This window comes from Egretta garzetta, unplaced genomic scaffold (assembly GCF_000687185.1).
Source record: "Egretta garzetta isolate BGI_Z169 unplaced genomic scaffold, ASM68718v1 scaffold22, whole genome shotgun sequence".
Taxonomy (NCBI): domain Eukaryota; kingdom Metazoa; phylum Chordata; class Aves; order Pelecaniformes; family Ardeidae; genus Egretta; species Egretta garzetta.
In genome coordinates, this window is record NW_009259102.1 from 2,395,575 (window position 1) to 2,402,124 (window position 6,550).

Genomic DNA, 6,550 nt, shown 5'->3' on the forward strand with positions numbered 1-6,550 from the left:
TTCTTAAAAAAATGATCAGTCTGCAATATAAACATCCTCTCAGAGATTTGAAGGAAGGACATATTCACAGCATTTAAAAACAAAGTAATAAACACAGGCAGCCGAAAGCTCTGCCCTAATAAAGTGTCCTCATCATGATATTTTTGCATGCTTTTAAAGGGAATGGGAAAAATATCTGACCCATAACCAAATTTAGTACAGTAGGAGACAGCAAGAGTAAGGATGCTTAGATCTTTAAACTGAATCAGATTATGTGTACTATTAACATTGATAGCAACAAAAGCTAAAGCTAAAATAAGGAGGTAATCACTTTATTTTTCAGGAGAAAGCAAGTCAATGCCAAAGGTCAGGAAGGAATTCCTTCCGTCTCTGTATGGGATTGCAGTCTGTAGATTCACTGCCTTTCCCTGATACTGTATTCAGAGTCAGGATGAATCTGATGATAGTTGGTCTGCTATTTACCATGTTTGAAAATTAATTGATATTTTGAATTGGTGACACAAGTATTAATTCATTTCCCAGAAACCTGACTTGGAGTGACTCTATAAATACCCTTCACAGTGACATTTTTTCTGCATAGAGTTAGTCATTTGAAGGTGATAAAATGAAGAGTACACAGGCTGATGCAGCCTCTATCCAATATCCCCAGCTGTAGAAATGGATACTCACTTTGACGTGTTGGTGTTCTGCACCAGCAGTGGTGCCTCTCACTAGTACCATAAATACTGTTCTTTCTGTAAATTTTTTATTTGAAAATTACTTAGCATATGTCCTTTGGAACTCACTATTTACTGAAGAACTGTATGTTACTCTGATGAAGTTAGAGAATTTTTTTCCATCTTTCTTACAAAATAAATTTCCTTGGGAGTTCTCTTCTAGCTGAGCTAGTTCGATAGGCAGAAATCCTTATACTCCCCCATGCCACACTGAGAATTCTCTTAAAAAACCCGATTCCTTATCAATCCCATACATTCAATCATGCACATCAGATAAAATACAAATGTAGTAGCAGAGAAGTTTCCACAAGAGCAGTAGTTGGGTGAAAGCTTTAAGTCATTACCTGTAAAAGTAGTTTGACAGAAATTTTAAGATGTAGGAGGCAGCATCGAAATCAGGGTATTTCAGCTGTAGCTCATCATCCAGTAAACCTCCTATAAATCTACAGTATATATGTTTATGTCACAGGGAAGACAGTTCCATTTGCAGCATATATGCATCTTATTTCCAGGTGATTCGCTCAGACTCACGAATTGTGACTATATGTTCAGAGGTAAGGCTGGAGAATACAAAGCCATCATGGAAGAAATATCAGTAAAGAGTATTATTTATGTCAAGGTACATTTATTTCGGGGACATGCAATCCACTGCACATTAAAATCATGGTGGAAATCAGACCCAAAGAGGTGTGAAAAACAACATTTTTGATACCATATAGTCTGCACAGAGCTTTTTTCTTGCTCCCTGAAGAGCTGAAATTTCTCATACCTTTTTAGATTTGTGAATTCATACAGAATTCTCTGGGTCTTGTGCATAGTGAAAGAAATATGGAAGCTAAAGAAATGAAGAAAACCTGAAGATGAGAGTGCAATTGCTTTATTTTTTTTATCTTAGTTGCAACTTCTCGAGAGTGCTTCCATCTGAAATTCTCTTAATTAGGTACACATATCCATATATGCATAGTGCAAATAACTGAAATCAATCCAACATATGAAGACCTATGGGATACCTTCTGTGGGGACCTGGGCAAATGTCATTTACTTATGGCATTCCTTAGTCTAAGGAAGAAGAATTCTAATAAACAGGATCGATCAAAAAGGGGAAAAAAGCAATAAAACACCCCCCCCCCAAAAAAAAAAAAGCACTCCACTAACAAACATGATAAACAAATCGACATTTACTAGGACTGAAACTCAGACTTCAGCCTGTATTTAATGAGACTTAGAAACACATGTTCTCTGGGAGCAGTTTATTCTAGAGCTATTAAACTGTCTTTTCTGCAGAAGCTTCTTCTGGGCTGGGCTGGAGACAAGGAAAGACTGCTCCTTCTGATTCAGTATGGTAAGTTACCTGGCAGTTCCAGAAAATGATTCATAGATTTCTCTAGTTCTTTCACATTTCTGTTTCCATTCTTCCTTAGTAGTTGCCATAAAAATAGGGTTCACATTTTGATCCCAGTTAGTCCACTGTAAACATGATGAAGCGTTGTCACCAATGAAAATTACTCTAAATTTATGTCAGTGCAACTGAATATAACAAAATCTGGCAGTGCAGTAAAAAAATTGTAGGATAGAATGAGGCATTTTACTCACAAAGCAGTATATTTTTATGCCTTAACTCCAGTGTCATGAGTAATATAGCGTTACATTAGATTTGTTTCTATATATGCATGTTTCTCTTCTTTTTTTAACAAAATATGATTGCTAAGAACTCAGCCAAAAAATAATTTCTTCAGTTCTGTGCTAAGCATATAGCATATAGTTCATAATATATGGTATATGATACATAGTATATGGTATATATTACATGGTGTATAGATAGAACCAGTGCTGATGATCTAACAATATCCCAGAAAATGCTTGACTGATGTGACTTTCACTTTGATTTTTTTCTACATGTATACAATGACATGCATAGAAAATATTTGATAGCTCTATTCACCATTTCTTCCTTGTGTTAAACTTTTATTCTTCATAGAGCCCTCTTCATTTAAGCAGTCAGCTTTCTCTAGCAATGTCTTGCCTCAACCTAAAATAAATGGAAAAACTCCATGTTCCTGATGAAAAGTTGGAATGAATCTGTTATTGCATGGAATAATATGTGCTGCACTTTAGAAAGCTGAAGCTTTGAGGGTTTTTTCAGTTGGATGTGTTATATTGAATCTCACCAACCTGCCTGTGGTTTTCATTATCAAGATATTTGTTAGTAAAAGTATTTAATTACTAAGAATTAAAGCAATACCAATTTGGCAAAGAATAAGAGTGCTCCAAAGCAAAAATTAGAAGTAAAAAAAATTTATTTTCTCAGTTACTTAAATCTGGGGATTAGTTTCCTCTGCAATGCCCTCAGTGATTGTTTCATCACAGTTACTCAAGCTGGCAAAGCTGGTGAGGAAGCTCTTAAAGGAAGTCTTTGTTTGCACCCAGTTCTTCAAGCAAGAGCAACATCTCTGCTTACTGTTTTGGGACCATGCTTGAATAAATTTTCCTTTTTTTTAAGATCAACCTCCGCACAATGTTCTACCTCAAAATCTCATCACTATACAAGAAGATGAAGTGTACTAAGACATTTACCTGTTTCCATTCAGACTATATTGTCAGGCATTGTGTACAGCTTATGTAACGAGTGTTCTGGTTTCAGCTGATTCCTATTACGATTAATTGGCAGTACCATAGGGGTTACTAATAATATCACCACCATCACATGCAATTTGTTTTATAATAACTCCATGATCCAAATGAGTTAGCTCTTTCTGCATCTGACCAAATTATCTGGCAGAGTTCATGTTTTCCTTCCAAAAGTTAATACCCTTAAACTCTGTGCAATTACTCTACATGACAATACATTTGTCAAGCTACATTAAAACTAGAGTCTTGGGATCTATTTCAGTAACTCCTAAATATATATCTTAAAATGGAAAAGTAAAATGCCCCAGAAGAACCATGAAATAGGTTGCAAACAGAACATTGGCTACCTGTTTTGCTAATACAAAATGCTGCTTTTAAACCACTACATTGCTTTTAGCACCGAATTTCTCAGCCTCTTATTTTGTTAGTAATAGAGATTCTCTAAAGGGCTTGGATAAGCACTGAAGAGTTCGGGGTTTTATCCAATAATGTGTTGGATATCCTGAATCTATAAACGTACTAAAAATGTCACAAGAACAGACTCTCATGTAAGCTTTGTGTTTCTTCTTTTTTCCTTATTTGTTTTGTTTTGATCAGATCAGAAATATCACACTGAATTTTTTTCCTTTCCTGACTACATGTGAAAATGGATTAATCAAACTGAGAAAAAGAGCAATTTTTTTTTTTTTTTCTCTCAGGTCTCTGGAAAGGGTGCGTTTAGGCTCTGTTAAGTCTGTGTGCTGAGTACCCCAGGAACAGAAGCAGCTTCTGTCTCAGTTAAACTGTTTTACCCAGTTCCATTCTATCATTTTGAATTGCTGGAGGAAAGAAAGAATGCAACCAGGTGGAGATCCTTTTCTGTTGGCAGTAGGCCAGAGGCCTTTTAAGTTGCTATTAGGCTTACAAAGACAGGAAGGAAGATTAATATCTTCAATCTACTGCAACTTTCTAGTGACTTTCCACTGGTTTGAAGAAGCTTTATTTACCTGGTTTCCAGATGATCTTTTTTCTGTCTTGATATGGCCTTTACCAGTAGTCTTTCCTCTTTCTTCTCCAGAGGGCTTCTGTTTCTCCAAATGTGGACAGCCTTAGTACCTGTGAGTCCATGCTCCTCCCATTCTCTAATTCTCTTGTCTCCTTTCTCCCTCCTTCTTAGATGCTGAAACAATTTTAAATTTTGTCAAACTTGGAAGCCAAAGACAAAAATTGGACTCATTCAGCTGGGAAAGATTATATTGCTGGTTTGGTGGATTGAGAAAGAGAAAGTGGAAACCTGTCTTTGGTCTCTTCTGCAATGAGGCGTCATCTGCTAAATACTTTTTTTTAATATTTGGTATACAAGCAAACACTGGTATTTAAAAAAAAAAAATGGTTAGAATAACTTCCACATAGGGAGCCTTAGTTGTGCCTTTGAACATACCTGAATGTATGGGATACTGTGCCTATCCACAGTGTAGAATTTCCTGCATTTGCTCTATGAAGGGTCAAGCTTGATTAAATATGTCTTTTTAGAAGAAAACCCTGTTGTACATTTTTTAGCATGAAAATTATGGTGACAAGATTTCTTATGGTGCTTCTAATAAGTCAAACATTCGTCATGATTCCAGCTTTACCCAGCTTTTGCAGAGAAGAGGAACCAACCCATGCTACTCAAGTCACGTTTCTGAGAGCTGGCCAACGTGTAGCTGTCACAAAGATGAGGATGTGAGGAGGTGAGGTGTATGAAGAGTGAAGGATTCTAAAGAAAGGCCCAAGCTGTGATTTAATCTTTTAAAATATCTTTGGGACTACAATTCCCACAACTGATTTTTATATTGTTTCAAAGCCTGACTATACTATATAAATTTCTTGGCCATGCAATGGAACTGCAAATGTGAAGAAATTTTGCCTTACTTTGGTGAGACCCTTCTTGCTACAGAAATCGTTCAAAGACTGATCTGCAGTTGAAAACAGAATGGGATGACACACATTTATTTTGCAGTATTATAATTACACCATTCCTAACAAGACTGCCCAGGGTGAGAAGCTGCTCCAAGGACAGAACTGAGGATCACTACCCTACTACAGAGCAAGCAGTATTAGGGACTGACAGGTCCTGGAAAACCATGAGGAACATCTTGGACTTTTCCTATGCCTATTTGTCCCCAGAGTAAAGAGGGTAGGTGGACTAGTACATGTCCATCCTCAACCACTGCCCTCTATGTCCTTCCAGTAGGATAGGCTGAAAATGGCAGTGGTTTATTTTGATACATCAGGCTGAGAGCTGTGGCATCTAGGGACCTTGACCCACAGTCCCTGTCAGGGTGAAGGGGTAGCCACCTTCAGGTGCCAGAGCTGCATCAAGCTAGGCATTCTCAGCCTGAGTCATGGTTTGTAATAAGCAGTATCCTACTTTCAAAGAAGCTCATTTTGTCATAAAGTCAAGTCTTAATCCATATGAACAGGGGAACCATGTAAGTCAAAGTATCAAAATGAGTTGCTGAACCATAAAAGGACTAATTTTACATTTTGTGTAGAAAACAGTACAGATGAAAAATATTTCTGAATGCATGCTTAAAGAACCAACCTGATTTCCTTCTATGACCAGGTGACCTGCCTGGTAGACCAGGGAAAGGCTGTGGATGTTGTCTACCTGGACATCAGTAAAGCCTGCAACACAGCATTCTTCTGGAGAAGCTGGTGGTTCATGGCCTAGATGGGTGTACTCTTCGCTGGGTTAAAAACTGGCTGGATGGCCGAGCCCAGAGAGTCGTGGTGAATGGAGTTAAATCCAGTTGGCGGTCAGTCACAAGCGGTGTCCCCCAGGACTCAGTTCTAGGGCTGGTCTTGTTTAATATCTTTATCAATGACCTGGACAAGAGGACTGAGTGTGCCCTCAGTAAATTTGCAGATGACTCGAGGGGATCTGCTCGAGGGGAGGAGGGCTCTGCAGAGAGACCTGGACAGGCTGGATCGATGGGCCGAGGCCAACTGTATGAGGTTGAACTAGGTCAAATGCCAGGTCCTGCACTTGAGTCACAACAACCCCATGCAACGCTACAGGCTTGGGGAAGAGTGGCTGGGAAGTTGCCTGGTGGAAAAATACCTGGGAGTACTGGTTGACAGCCGGCTGAATATGAGCCAGCAGTGTGCCCAGGTGGCCAAGAAGGCCAATGGCATCCTGGCTTGTATTAGGAATAGTGTGGCCAGCAGGAGGAGGGAAGTGA